This window comes from Ranitomeya variabilis, chromosome 6 (assembly GCF_051348905.1).
Source record: "Ranitomeya variabilis isolate aRanVar5 chromosome 6, aRanVar5.hap1, whole genome shotgun sequence".
NCBI lineage: Eukaryota > Metazoa > Chordata > Amphibia > Anura > Dendrobatidae > Ranitomeya > Ranitomeya variabilis.
Genome location: NC_135237.1, coordinates 492,471,214 through 492,487,213, shown reverse-complemented (window position 1 = coordinate 492,487,213; position 16,000 = coordinate 492,471,214).

Genomic DNA, 16,000 nt, shown 5'->3' with positions numbered 1-16,000 from the left:
GTCATCCGGCACTATGTGCCAGGAGCGGTCACGGACCACCCCCGACACATTAACCCTGGCACACTGCGATCAAACATGATCGCAGCGTTTCGGCAGTACAGGGAAGCATTGCGCAAGGAGGGGGCTCCCTGCATGCTTCCCTGAGACCCTCGGTATAAGGCGATGTGCTCACCTTGTACCGAGTGTCTCCTCCCTGCAGGCCCCGGATCCAAAATGGCCGCGGGGCTGCATCCGGGTCCTGCAGGACGGTGGCTTACCAAGCGCCTGCTCAGAGCAGACGCTGATAGGCCTCCAGCAGTGCACGTCAAATCGCTGACCTGACACAGTGCATTGCAAAGTATCAGATCAGCGATCTGACCTTATAACATGATGCCCCCCTGGGGCAATGTTATAAAGTAAAAAAACAAACATATTTAGATGTATAAAAAAAATAAATTCCTAAATAAAGAAAAAAAATATTCCTTTATCTAAATAAAAAAAAAACAATATAAGTACACATATTTAGTATCGCCGCATCCGTAACATCCCGAACTATAAAACTGTCCCACTACTTAACCCCTTCAGTGAACACTGTAAAAAAAAAAAAAAAACCCGAGGCAAAAAACAATGCTTTATTATCACACCGCTGAACAAAAAGTGGAATAGCACGCGATCAAAAAGACGGATATAAATAATCATGGTACTGCTGAAAACGTCATCTTGTCCTGCAAAAAACAAGCTGCAGTACTGCATCATCAGCGAAAAAATAAAAAAGTTATAGTCCTCAGAATAAAGCAATGCAAAAATAATTATTTTTTCCACAAAATAGGTTTTATTGTATAAAAGCGCCAAAACATAAAAAATGATATAAATGCGGTATCGCTGTAATCATACTGACCCAAAGAATAAGACTGCTTTATCCATTCATAAAAATCCGCTAAGAAACCCGCTATAAAAGTAAATTAAACCCCCCTTCAACACACTCTTAGTTAGGGTAAAATACATTTTTTTTTTCCATTTTCCCATTAGGGTCAGGGCTAGGGATAAGGTTAGGGCTAGGGTTAGGGATAGGGCTAGGGTTTGTGTTAGGGTTATGGCTAGGGTTAGGGTTGGGGCTAGGGTTGGGGCTAGGGTTAGGGATAGGGCTAGGGTTAGGGTTGGGGCTAGGGTTAGGGTTGAGGCTAGGGTTAGGGTTGAGGCAAGGGTTAGGGTTAGGGTTGGGGCTAGGGAAAGGATTAGGGTTTGGATTACATTTATGGTTGGGATTAGGGTTAGGGTTGTGTCAGGGTTAAAGGTGTGGTTAGGGTTATGGTTGGGATTAGGGATAGCGGTGTCTTGGAGTTAGAGGTGTGGTTAGGGTTGGGGTTAGGGGTGTGGTTGGAATTAGGGGTGTGATTGGTTTAGGGTTTCAGTTAGAATAAGGGTTTCCACTGTTTAGGCACATCAGGGCTCTCCAAAGGCGACATGGCTTCCGATCTCAATTCCAGCAAATTCTGCCTTGAAAAAGTAAAACAGTGCTCCTTCCCTTCCGAGCCCTCCCGTGCGCCCAAACAGTGGTTTACCCCAATACATGGGGTATCAGCGTACTTGGGACAAATTGGACAACAACTTCTGGGGTCCATTTTCTGCTGTTACCCTTGGTAAAATAAAACAAATTGGAGCTGAATTAAATATTTTGTGAACAAGATTTAAAGTTCATTTTTTTAAACATTCCAAAAATTCCTGTGAAACACCTGAAGGGTTAATAAACTTCTTGAATGTGGTTTTGAGCACTTTGGGGGATGCAGTTTTTAGAATGGTGTCACACTTGGTTATTTTCTATCATATAGATCCCTCAAAATGACTTCAAATGTGATGTGGTCCCTAAAAAAAATGGTGTTGTAAAAATGAGAAATTGCTGGTCAACTTTTAATCCTTATAACTCCCTAAGGGTACGTGTCCACGATCAGGATGGCCGGCGGTATCGTCGGAGCGGCAAAGCCGCTCGGCGCTAAGCCCCGCCCCCTTTTGGGACGTGATGATGCCGGATGTGTTAACTGTACACATCCGGGATCATCGCACCCCTCGCCATAGGGCCCTGTGTTATGCCTTGCGGGGACGCAGCGTCCCCACAAGGTATTCGGACATGCTGCGATCTGAAAAGATGCGCAGCATGTCCGGAGTCGCAGAGAAGTCGGATGCGTGTTTCCACACATAGTGGACACGGGATTTCATAAAATCCCCTCCACTATGCTGGAACATCTGGACGCTGCGTGTTTGACGCTGCAGCTCGGCGCAGCGTCAGACATGCAGCGTTAACTGACCGTGGACACGTACCCTGACAAAAAATGTTTTTTTCCAAAATTGTGCTGATGTAAAGTAGACATGTGGGAAATGTTACTTGGTAAGTATTTTGTGTGACATATCTCTGTGATTTAAGGGCATAAAAAATCAAAGTTGGAAAATTGCAAAATTTTCAAAATTTTCGCCAAATTTCCTCTTTTTCACAAATAAACGCAGATAATATCAAATCAATTTTACCATTATCATGAAGTACAATATGTCACGAGAAAACAATGTCAGAATCATCAGGATCTGTTGAATCATTCCAGAGTTATAACCTCATAAAGGGACAGTGGTCAGAATTGTAAAAATTGGCCCAGTCATTAATGTGCAAGCCACCCTTGGGGGTTAATAACAGTGACATAATCTAAAACTGGATGACGCACAAAAAATTGTAAAAAGTCCAGAAAAAAATACAGCTCTGGCAAAAATTAAGAGACCACCTCAAAACCCTGTCATGGGCAGCCCAATCTCCAGACCTGAACCCCATTGAAAACCTCTGGAATGTAATCAAGAGGATGATGGATAGTCACAAGCCATCAAAGAAGAACTGCTTACATTTTTGCGCCAGAAGCAGTGTGAAAGACTGGTGGAAAGCATGCCAAGACGCATGAAGGCTGTGATTAAAAATCATGGTTATTCCACAAAATATTGATTTCTGAACTTTTCTTGAGTTAAAACATTAGTATTGTTGCTTCTAAATTATTATGAACTTATTTTCTTTTCATTATTTGAGATATGAAAGCACTGTTTTTTTTTTATTTTCACGATTTTTCTTTGTATTAAAAAAAAATACATTTATTGCTTGGAAATTCTGATACATGTTGTGAGAAGTTTATAGAATAAATGAACTATTTACATTTTACTCAAAAATATACTAATAAAGAGAAAAATCAGACAAACTGAACATTTTGCAGTGGTCTCTTAATTTTTGCCAGAGCTGGGAGGCTGCCAAGAGGCCTATTGCAACACTAAAGGAGCTGAAGTAATTTTGGCCGTAATTCCAAAAGATATGTATATTGCAAATCCTACACTGCACATCACCAAAAGAACACCATCCCCACAGTAAAGATGCAGACAGCATTGTTCCTTGAGGATGTTTTTCAGCAGCTAGAACAGGGGCTTTAGTCAAAGTAGAGGGACATATGTAAGTCAATTTTGCAACAAAACCTTCAGGCCTCTGCTAAAAAGCTGCTGATGAGGAGAAATTTCACCTCTCAGCATGGCAGCAACCCTAAGCATACCTTGAAATCAACAAAAGAATGGCTATGCCAGAAAAAGGTCAAAGTTTTGGAATGGACCAAGCCAAACCCCAGACCTGAATCCAATTGAAAATCTGTGGGTAGACCTGAAGAGGGTGCCATACGCAGGAGATTCCCTCGCAATCGTACATATTTGGAGAGCTACTGTAAGGAGTGTGCAAAGATTTTAGCTATGCCTTGCTTATACACTGCCAAAAAGGCTGAATGCTGTCATACAGTAAAGGGCTACTTCAACAAAGCATTAGTTTAAGAGTGTATATATTTATTCAACAAAAGTATTATAGCTCTTTATTTTTCTTTTTTCTCCCAAAGATATTTCAGTTTGTATGTTTTTTTAATTGAATTGCACAGGTTTTAGGTGACATTAAAGGTTTAAAAATTTCTGAAATAATTCTTTTGGTATGATTTTTTTTATATAACCAAAAACCTGACTTTTTATATCCACTGTGCAACTAATTATTCACAGTATCTACTATAAATTTAAACCTATTGGTATTGTTAACTATTACACTTTAATAATTTGCTTTCACAATAAATCAGAATTGTTAATACAGTAGCTGCATGATTTCTGCCATTCTACATATTAAAACATATATCCAGGATCTTTTCTATCTATTTATGTATTCAATTCAGCTTACAGTTTATATCAGCATAAAAGAGCAAAGGACACATACAACTGCTGCAGTTACATTACGGTAATTGGCATACTGCTCTTTCTCTGGTAAGAATTGCATCTTGTTTTGAAATAAACTTGATACATTTTACATTACCAATTGTGATCAACTTCATATAGCACAAATATTTACACATTTATAGCAGCAGAGCAAAGTGTTAGCTTGTCTTTGTAAGAAACATTTCCCTGATTCACATGTCAGTGTATGGTCATTACTTGGTATTAGTATTTGTAAACTAAAATCAGAAATAGAAAAACACTAACAAGAGCTACAAATGAAGGATTCACACCTTTTGTGCATTTTCAGAGCTACAAGTAAGTTTGGCTTACTTTCCAAAAGAAACGGATCTATTTTTATTTCTCAGATGTCATCTTAGATGTATCCTAATTGCATCATTTTTTTCTCATGCATTTTATTTTCACTGAAGGAGATACATTGTCTGAACTTTTTTGCCCATTGTAAATTATAAATGCATCAACTAAAAATGGATAACAACACTCAGATGGAATCTGATTGAGGGCATCGTTTGGATTGGCAGAAGAATAAAGATGGCAAAACTGTGTGTTCTTTCATTAAAATACTTTATTCTGCATGTGTGTATGCGTGTGTGTTTATTTAACCCTTTACAAACTATAAGATTAGTAATGGATAGGTGTCTTATTGACACCTCTCCATTACTAACCTGGCTTAATGTCACCGTACAATATAAAGGTGACATTAAGCCCTTATTGTCCCATATGTCACCACTACAGGGCAGTGGGAAGAGAGAGGCTAAGTGCCAGAATTGGCGCATCTTACAGATGCGCCTTTTCTAGGGTGACAGGGGGCAGATGTTTTTAGCCGGTGGGGTGCAATAACCATGGTCCCTTTCTAGGCAATTAATAATCTGCCCTCAGTCACTGGCTTTCCCTCTCTGGTGCAGAAAATTGCACGGGAGGTCACGCCAGTTTTTTTGGTGAAAACATTATTTTATTAAAAACATACAGATCTCAAATTTTACACACACATACTACTAACAGTATTAGTCACTGACATATATAAATCTAACTGTTCTGCAATGGTTTACTGTATGTAAACCATGTCTCTTATCCTGTCGGCTTCTGCAATGATTTTGCAGAAGCTGACAAATGAATCATCGGCTATTCTGCTATCTATCTCTCTACGAAATATAAAGATATATATATATGTGTGTCACTGACATATGTATATATATATATATATATATATATATATACAGTACAGACTAAAAGTTTGGACACACCTTCTTATTTAAAGATTTTTCTGTTTTTTCATGACTATGAAAATTGTACATTCACACTGAAGGCATCAAAACTATGAATTAACACATGTGGAATTATTTACTTAACAAAAAAGTGTGAAATTACTCAAAATATGTCTTATATTCTAGGTTCTTCAAAGTAGCCACCTTTTGCATTGATGACGGCTTTGCACACTCTTGGCATTCTCTTGATGAGCTTCAAGAGGTAGTAACCGCGAATGGTTTTCACTTCACAGGTGTGCCCTGTCAGGTTTAATAATTGGGATTTCTTGCCTTATAAATGGAGTTGGGACCATCAGTTGTGTTGAGCAGAAGTCTGGTGGATACGCAGCTTATAGTCCTACTGAATAGACTGTTAGAATTTGTATTATGGCAAGAAAAAAGCAGCTAAGTAAAGAAAAATGAGTGGCCATAATTATAATAAGAAATTTTTATAAGAAATGAAGGTCAGTCAGTCCGAAAGATTGGGAAAGCTTTGAAAGTGTCCCCAAGTGCAGTGGCAAAAACCATCAAGCGCTACAAAGAAACTGGCTCACATGAGGACCCGCCCAGGAAAGGAAGATCAAGAGTCACCTCTGCTTCTGAGGATGTTTATAGAAGTCACCAGCCTCAGAAATCACAGGTTAACACTAGCTCAAATTAGAGACCAGGTCAATGCCACACAGAGTTCTAGCAGCAGACACATCTCTACAACAACTGTTAAGAGGAGACTTTGTGCAGCAGGCCTTCATGGTAAAATAGCTGCTAGGAAACCACTGCTAAGGACAGACAACAAGCAGAAGAGACTTGTTTGGGCTAAAGAACACAAGGAATGGACATTAGACCAGTGGAAATCTGTGCTTTGGTCTGATGATTCCAAATTTGAGATCTTTGTTTCCAACCACCGTGTCTTTGTGCAAAGCAGAAAAGGTGAACAGATGGACTCTACATGCCTGGTTCCCATCGTGAAGCATGGAGGAGGAGGTGTGATGGTGTGGGGGTGCTTTGCTGGTGACACTTTTGGGGATTTATTCAAAATTGAAGGCATACTGAACCAGAATGGCAACCACAGCATCTTGCAGCGGCAAGCTATTCCATCCGGTTTGCGTTTAGTTGAACTGTCATTTATTTTTCTACAGGACAATGACCCCAAACCCACCTCCAGGCTGTGTAAGGGCTATTTGACCAAGAAGGAGAGTGATGGGTTGCTATGCCAGATGACCTGGCCTCCACAGTCACCAGACCTGAACCCAATCGAGATGGTTTGGGGTGAGCTGGACCGCAGAGTGAAGGCAAAAGGGCCAACAAGTGCTAAGCATCTCTGGGAACTCCTTCAAGATTGTTGGAAGACCATTCCCGGTGACTACCTCTTGAAGCTCAACAAGAGAATGCCAAGAGTTTGCAAAGCAGTCATCAAAGCAAAAGGTGGCTACTTTGAAGAACCTAGAATATAAGACATAATTTCAGTTGTTTCACAATAGTTTAAGTATATAATTCCACATGTGTTAATTCATAGTTTTGATGCCTTCAGTGTGAATGTACAATTTTCATAGTCATGAAAATACAGAAAAATCTTTAAATAAGAAGGTGTGTCCAAACTTTTGGTCTGTACTGTATGTATATGTATTGTATATTCTATTCTAGCTTTTCTATTCTTAACCTGTCAGTGTGATTTTACTGTACTCCGGACATGAATTGCCATCTTTTCAAAGGACACTGGTGCATAAAAATTGGACAGCACTCGTATGGTGCGAGTGCTGTGCAATTTTTTTCTCGCACCCATTCACTTAGGCTGGGTTCACATTGCGCTAGGGCAGTCCGTCTAACGGACACGTTTTTAAGTACTAAAAATGCAATGTAACGGACATTGTAACGCACCCATAGACTTTCATTTGTACGACGCATCGTAACGCATGTCAAAATTGGCATGCGTTTGCAACATTTCGTTTTTTTATGACGTACCTTCGAATGCGGCCTGCAGTGTTTTTGGGTCTGGTCAAGCTAACGCAAGATTAACTTAAGGGCTAACTCTGCCATTAAAGTCTATTACTAATGCAGCCAGACCCAAATCAATCAAAATGTCCAAATGAAACCATACGTTGGATTGCGTTAATGAGGGTGGTGGGTGGTCCATGAGGGTCCATGTGGTCATGTAACAGGAAATATGATTGCAGCCATTTTGGAGCATATACTCTGCCAGCACATATTGTGAAAACGCCAGCAGCACAGTGTGTGTGTCTTGCAAGCGATCAGAGGCAATGTAAGTACAATTCTATGTATATATTTTTCTGTGTACATCATTTGAGTGTGTAGTGACTATCGGATGTGTGTGCTAAATGTATTGTTTTGTTTGTACACAGATGTCAGATAGTGAGGGATCAAGCAGCAGCAGCGTGTCTGCAGTGTTCTCTTCACAATCGGTATGCTTTAGATTTAAAAAGTCACAATAATGTTGTGTGTCACTCCAGTGTATTGAGGTAATAATGTGTAATCATGTTTTTATTGCAAATAGGAATCTTCTGATCCCGAACCTGCCAGGCCACCCCCCAAAAATTGGCAAAAGTGACAAAGAAGGTACATGCCACACATTTTGTGTCTTTAGTTAACACATAAATTACTTGATACAATAATTCTATTTTTTTTTTTTTACCACACCATAGGTTGTTGAAAAGGGAAAAAAAAAGAAACAGCCTCGCCGTCTGTCTTCACCTCACCTAGAAGTGGTAAATATCACTCAAAATGTTCCTTTTAGACAAAAAAAAATACTAATTAGTTGTTTCCTTTTTTTTTTAATTAAAAAATCAAACATACAAAAGAAACACAAGACCAGAAACATACACTGTGTTCCAAATTATTATGCACAAAGAGTTTAGGAGTGATAAGGTTAGATTTTTTTTGTTTGTCTTTTGAACTCATTGATGGTGATGTGTGTCAGGGCTCTTTATATCACTGAAAGCAATCGCAGATACCTGTGCAAATTAGTTTGGCAGGTGTGTCCAAATAAAGGCAAGACTACTTAAGAAGGTTGTTCTACATTATTAAGCAGCCTACATTTTTGGCCAAAATGGGGAAGAAAAAGGATGTGTCGGCTGCTGAGAAGCAACAAATTGTGGAGTATTTAGGTCAAGGCATGACTACAATCAACATTGCCAAGACACTTCATCGTGATCATCGCACAATCAAGAAGCATGTAGCTGATTCCCACCACACACGTGTGCGTGCTGATAAGGAAAAATTGAGGACTCTTTCCAACAGGCAATTGTGTAAGGTTAAAAGAGCAGCTGCAAAAATGCCTTGTCATAGCAGCAGACAAGTTTTTGAAGCTGCTGGTGCCTCCAACGTCCCCAGAACAACAAGATGCAGGATCCTTCAGAGGTTTGCAGCTGTGCGTAAGCCATCCTGTTGACCACCTCTATCCACTGCACACAAGCAGAAACAGCTCCAGTGGGCCAAATGATACATGAAGACTGACTTCCAAACTGTTTTGTTCACCGATGAGTGCCTTGCAACGCTCGATGGTCCAGATGGATGGAGTGGAGCATGGCTGGTTGATGGACACCCCATGAAAACACGGCTAAGGCGCCAACAAGGAGGAGGTGGAGTAATGTTTTGGGCTGGAATCATGGGGAGAGAGATTGTCGGCCCCTTTATGATCCCTGAAGGGGTAAAGATGAACTCCATAATCTATGTGGAATTTCTAAAACAACACTTCCTGCCATGGTTCAAGAGGAAGTACTGTGCTTCCTGCAGCAAGATCATTTTCATGCATGATAATGCACCGTCTCATGCTGCAAAAAAACACATCTGCATCTCTGTATGCTATGGGCATAAAAGAGGACAAACTTATGGTGTTGCCACCATCTTCCCCTGACCTCAACCCCATTGAGAACCTCTGGAGCATCATCAAAAGGAGTGTCTATGATGGCGGGAGGCAGTTCACATCTAAGCAATAGCTCTGGGAGGGTATTCTGTCCACATGCAAATCAATTGAAGCAGAAACCATCCAAAAACTGACAAATTCAATAGACGAGAGAGTTCAGAGGCTTCTTTCGAACAAGGGGTCCTATGTGCAAATGTAACATCACCTAGAATAAAGTTTTCACTTGAAAACTGTTTGATTTAATTTTGTAATAAGCTGATAATGCTTATAACTTCACAATTGACCATTTTTTTTGTTCAAAATATAAAAAAAGGTTGAAAACTCTGCTGTGCCTAATAATTTGGAACATGCATTTTGAGTGTTTATTTTTTTTTTAAAAAGATACTGCTTTCATAGGCAGTTTGTTCCAAAACATTACAATTATACTAGAATAGTAGATGACTGGAAAATAACAATGACTGCAATTCAGATAGGTAATTTAGAGAAAATATGAGGAAATACTATTTGCATAATAATTTGGAACACAGTGTATATATAAAACTACGTTTAAAATCCTGGTTAAAAAACAACATGTGTATCATAACATAAACCAAACACTACAAGGACAGCCAACAAAAATTAATGATTAAACATTGCACTACAAGTTATAAAAATTTATAAAAATGTAAAAGTGTTTTAAAAAAGCAAAAAAAATTGGATATAAAGTCATTAAGAATAAAATGTAATTTTGGTGATGAGATAAAGTTATTCAACCAAAAATGAAATTCTACATTTTAATATAACGTTTTGTGTTTACATAGTCCAAGCAGCCCTCCAAAAAATGAAGGAATATTGTGGTTGACGAAGAGCCCTTGGACATAGAGAACGAGACACTTATAACACTAGTGGAAGCTAATCCGTCATTATGGGATCAAAGTGACAGCTCCCACCACAATATTATAAAAAACCGGAAGTTGTGGGATAAAATAATATGCCAGTTGGACCCAGGATATTTGGATAAGTCCGCATCGTCTAAGAAAAAATTGGTAACTATTGCTGAACTTAACGTGCAAAATGTAAAGATTGCGAGCTGTCAAATAATTATTTTTTTGTTTTATTTCTGTGAAGCCGAAGCTGTCCATACCCGGTGGAGATCCATTAGAGATCGATTTGTACAAGACTTCCGCACCAGCCAAAACACCCCCAGTGGATCTGGTGGCAAACGTGTCACCCCCTATGTTCATTATGAGCAATTGTTGTTTCTACAGAAAACGTTGTCCCAGCGCTCGTAAGTAAAAAGCTTCGGTGTGAGAGACGAACAAGTATTTAATTAAAATCTCTTAAATAAATTATTTTTTGGGGGTTATAGAACGATATGCAGTACCGCTGCGCCTCGAGAGGCAGAGGAACCGGAGCCATCTCTACAGGAAACAAGCCAGCAGACGGGCGCTGAAGATGTGTCTGGCCTAAGCGAGCCACGATCATTGGGGAGTAGTACTGTAGCTCCTGTTGTCAGTGCCCGTTTGCGAGCATCTGCCAAAGATGAAGTTGATGCCATAATTGTAGATGGACTCCAACAGTTAGAGGATCTGTGTCGCAGTGAACACAGAGATCTAAGGCGGGAAATAACGGAATTGCAATCCCGTGAATCTGTATATGCAGCCAATGAGTGGAAGCTCCTGCTTTTGTCATATGTGCCAGCAGTTCAAAATATACCGGCGCACAGAAATATAATGTTTAGGCAAAGATTAAATGACCTAGTCAATGAATTTTTGGGCCCCCAGGAACCCACTTCCTCGAGACCAAGAACCATGGACATGGCGTCATACAAACCACAATACAGAGGCCAGGGTGAACCGAGTATGGAAATGCAAAGGCAATGTAGCAGTCCAGCGTACAGTTGGGCAGACAATACGCCCGTGCAATATCACAGTATGTAACTACTGTTTAAACAATCACCAAACTTTTGCAATTCCTGCGTTTAAATTGTTTGTGTAAAATTTTTTTTGTACCCAAGTTAATAGTGTATGTTTTTGTTCATCCCTATGGGATCTCAAATGTTAAAATGTTTACCAACAATCAGGTTGGACGCACAATGTAATCAGAATATTTTTTAGTAAAGTTAACTGTTATTAAAACATTTCGTATTCTTGTATGGATTGAACTTTTTACAATTGATTAAGGTAATATTAACAAATTTAAAAAAATAAAAAAAAAAGGGAATTTCCTCACACATTGCACCAATATAAACAGGCTTCAACATTTTCACACATGTCTGTCTTGCCATGGAACAAGACCTTCATGTATGAAGTAATTTGCAAATTGATCACGAATCCTCATTATTTCAACTGTAGACCGAACAGTTGTTGAATCTATGCTCATGAGGTTCGACTCACAGTCATCGGGGTCAAACACCTGGGGTTCATGCCTGGAAACAAAATTGTGCAGGCAGATGCATGCCTTCACTACACAGTCCACATTTTCAGGTTGCAGTTGCATGCAAGTTAGTAATATAGGCCATTTTAAGGTCAAAATACCAAAGGCACATTCCACATAATGTCTTGCCCGGCTCAAACGATAATTAAACATGCGTCTGGTGTAGTTTAGACTACGGCTTGAGTAAGGCTTTAGGAGATTGCGTCCGAGTTGGAACCCCTCATCCCCAACTAAAACATAGGGCAAACTTGGGCTTTCGATCCCCGGAAGAGGTAGTGCTGAGGGTATGTTGAAGTTGTTGCTGTACAAACATTTCCCAATGTTGGATTATTTGAAGACTCTGGAATCGTTCGTCCGTCCATATGCACCAATATCCACAGCAACAAAATGGTATCTAGCATCCGCAATAGCCATCAATACAATGGAAAAGTATTTCTTATAATTATAGTAGAGGGATCCACTATGCACTGGTTTCTGAATTCGAATGTGCTTGCCATCCACGGCACCAATACAATTGGGGAAATTAGCCACATCCTCAAAATGTGTGGAAATCGATAGCCACATTTCCGTTGTCGGGGTTGGTAGCACAAGTGGTTGTAAGTTGTTCCAAATGGCATCACAAGTTTCACGAACTAGTTGGCAAACGGTTGATTTCCCCAGTCGAAACTGAAAATGCAGTGACGCAAAAGATTCTCCCGTAGCCAGATATCTGTTGGACATAAAAAAAAAAAATAGCCCTATGGACATATTGGTAAGATTTTAAAGGACAACTAAAATAAAGGCAAGTTAAAATGGAATAGGACAATTGCCAAAGTGTACATAATTATATGAGATATGCTCCACGATATAACTACATCCTGTCTTTTTCAATAGAACAATGTTAAAAAAGGATAATTACCTCAGAGTCACCACTAAACGTTGCTCCGCACAAATGCTATCACGGAAAGTGCTGCGCTGATGATGTATCTCATCCTTCACATGCAAGAGCAAAACATCAAAGGTCTCAATGGACATCCGAAGATAACATTGAAATTTAAAGGGATGATCCCGAAGCTGAACATACAGGGTGTGAAAGGCACCATATGTATTCCGTAAAAAATTCACTTCATGGATCCAATATCTCCTTTGGGAAATACGCCTTCTCCGCCGAAGTCTCAACTGCATCAAGCGAAATCTAACAAGCTCAGACACAAACATCTTGCTAGCAGAAGTTCACTCAATGCTTGCAAAATGGAGAATGTTTTCCATACACACCCAACGCTGACAAAAGAGCAAAAAAAAAAAAGAGAACAACTTTATTGACAGTGCCAGAACACAGACAAACGGATGCTTCACGAACGGACATCAAAATGACATAACGCAGTCATGTGCTTTAACACATGCGTTAACGTGAAGCCAAATTTTCACCAAATTTGGCTCATTTCTGGACATGCGTTTAACCCCTTAAGCCCGTATGACGTACTATACCGTCGAGGTGGGGTGGGCCTTAATTCCCGGTGACGGGATAGTACGTCATACGCGATCGGCCGCGCTCTCGGGGGGAGCGCGGCCGATTGCGGCCGGGTGTCAGCTGCATATCGCAGCTGACATCCGGCACTATGTGCCAGGAGTGGTCACGGACCACCCCCGGCACATTAACCCCCGGCACACCGCGATCAAACCGGCGGTACAGGGAAGCATCGCGCAGGGAGGGGGCTCCCTGCGGGCTTCCCTGAGACGATCGGTACAAGGTGATGTACTCACCTCGTACCGAACGTCTTCTCCCTGCAGGCCCCGGATCCAAAATGGCCGAGGGGCTGTATCCGGGTCCTGCAGGGAGCACTTCCGGGTCGGAGCAGGCTGCAGATGAAAGCTGCAGCCTGCTCCGATGAAAGTATGATCGCAGATCTGATAGAGTGCTGTGCACACTATCAGATCTGCGATCTGTGATGTCCCCCCCTGGGACAAAGTAAAAAAGTAAAAAAAAAAATTTCCACATGTGTAAAAAAAAAAAAAAAAAAATTCCTAAATAAATAATAATAATAAAAAAAATATTATTCCCATAAATACATTTCTTTATCTAAAAAAAACAAACAAAAACAATAAAAGTACACATATTTAGTATCGCAGCGTCCGTAACGACCCAACCTATAAAACTGGCCCACTAGTTAACCCCTTCAGTAAACACCGTAAGAAAAAACGAGGCAAAAAACAACGCTTTATTACCATACCGCCGAACAAAAAGTGGAATAACACGCGATCAAAAAGACGGATATAAATAACCATGTTACCGCTGAAAACGTCATCTTGTCCCGCAAAAAGCGAGCCGCAATACAGCATCATCAGCAAAAAAATAAAAAAGTTATAGTCCTCAGAATAAAGCGATGCCAAAATAATTATTTTTTCTATAAAATAGTTTTTATCGTATAAAAGCGTCAAAACATAAAAAAAGATATAAATGAGGTATCGCTGTAATCGTACTGACCCGACGAATAAAACTGCTTTATAAATTTTACCAAGCGCAGAACGGTATAAACGCCTCTCCCAAAAGAAATTCATGAATAGCTGGTTTTTGGTTATTCTGCCTCACAAAAATCGGAATAAAAAGTGATAAAAAATGGTCACGTGTCCGAAAATGTTACCAATAAAAACGTCAACTCGTCCCGCAAAAAACAAGACCTCACATGACTCTGTGGACCAAAATGTGGAAAAATTATAGGTCTCAAAATGTGGAGACGCAAAAACGTTTTTGCTATAAAAAGCGTCTTTTAGTCTGGTTTCACACTTGCGTTTTTATCTGCATGCGTTTTTTAAAAAAACCGCATGTGTGAAAAAATGCATGTAAACGCGGTAAAACGCATGCATTTTTATAGAAAAACACAAGAAAACAAGAAAAAAACAAAAAACCCTAACCCTACCCCTAACCCTACCCCTAACCTGAAATACGTGGCACTGAAATACGTGGCACTGAAATATACGTTTATATACGTATATACGTATATAAGTGCCACGATATTTCAGTGGCCACGTATATAAGTGCCACGTATTTAAGTGCCACGTATTTACGTGCCACGTATTTACGTGCCACGTATTTACGTGCCACGTATTTTTCAGTGCCTGAAATACGTGGCACTGAAATACGTGGCACTGAAATATCGTGGCACTGAAATATCGTGGCACTGAAGTATTTACGTGCCACGTATTTTTCAGTGCCTGAAATACGTGGCACTGAAATACGTGGCACTGAAATACGTGGCACTGAAATATTGTGGCACTTATATACGTGGCACTTATATACGTGGCACTTATATACCTGGCACTTATATACGTGGCACTTATATACGTGGCACTTATGACTGTCAGAAAATGTTCAGTAAACGGTTAGGGGTAGGGTTTCAGGTAGAATTGGGGAGTTTCCACTGTTCAGGCACATCAGGGGCTCTCCAAACGCGACATGGCGTCCAATCTCAATTCCAGCCAATTCTGCGTTGAAAAAGTAAAACAGTGCTCCTTCCCTTCCGAGCTCTCCCGTGCGTCCAAAAAGGGGTTTACCCCAACATATGGGGTATCAGCGTACTAGGGACAAATTGAACAACAACTTCTGGGGTCCAAGTTCTCTTGTTATCCTTGGGAAAATAAAAATTTGGGGGGCTAAAAATCATTTTTGTGGGAAAAAAAATATGTTTTATTTTCACGGCTCTGCGTTGTAAACTGTAGTGAAACACTTGGGGGTTCAAAGTTCTCACAACACATCTAGATAAGTTCCTTGGGGGGTCTAGTTTCCAATATGGGGTCACTTGCGGGGGGTTTGTACTATTTGGGTACATCAGGGGCTCTGCAAATGCAACGTGACGCCTGCAGACCAATCCATTTAAGTCTGCATTCCAAATGGCGCTCCTTCCCTTCCGAGCTCTGTCATGCGCCCAAACAGTGGTCCCTCCCCACAAATGGGGTATCAGCGTACTCCAGACAAATTGGACAACAACTTTTGGGGTCCAATTTATCCTGATACCCTTGTGAAAATACAAAACTGGGGGCTAAAAAATCATTTTTGTGAAAAAAAAAAATATTTTTTATTTTCACGGCTCTGCGTTATAAACTGTAGTGAAACACTTGGGGGTTCAAAGCTCTCAAAACACATCTAGATAAGTTCCTTAGGGGGTCTACTTTCCAAAATGGTGTCACTTGTGGGGGGGTTTAATGTTTAGGCACATCAGGGGCTCTCCAAACG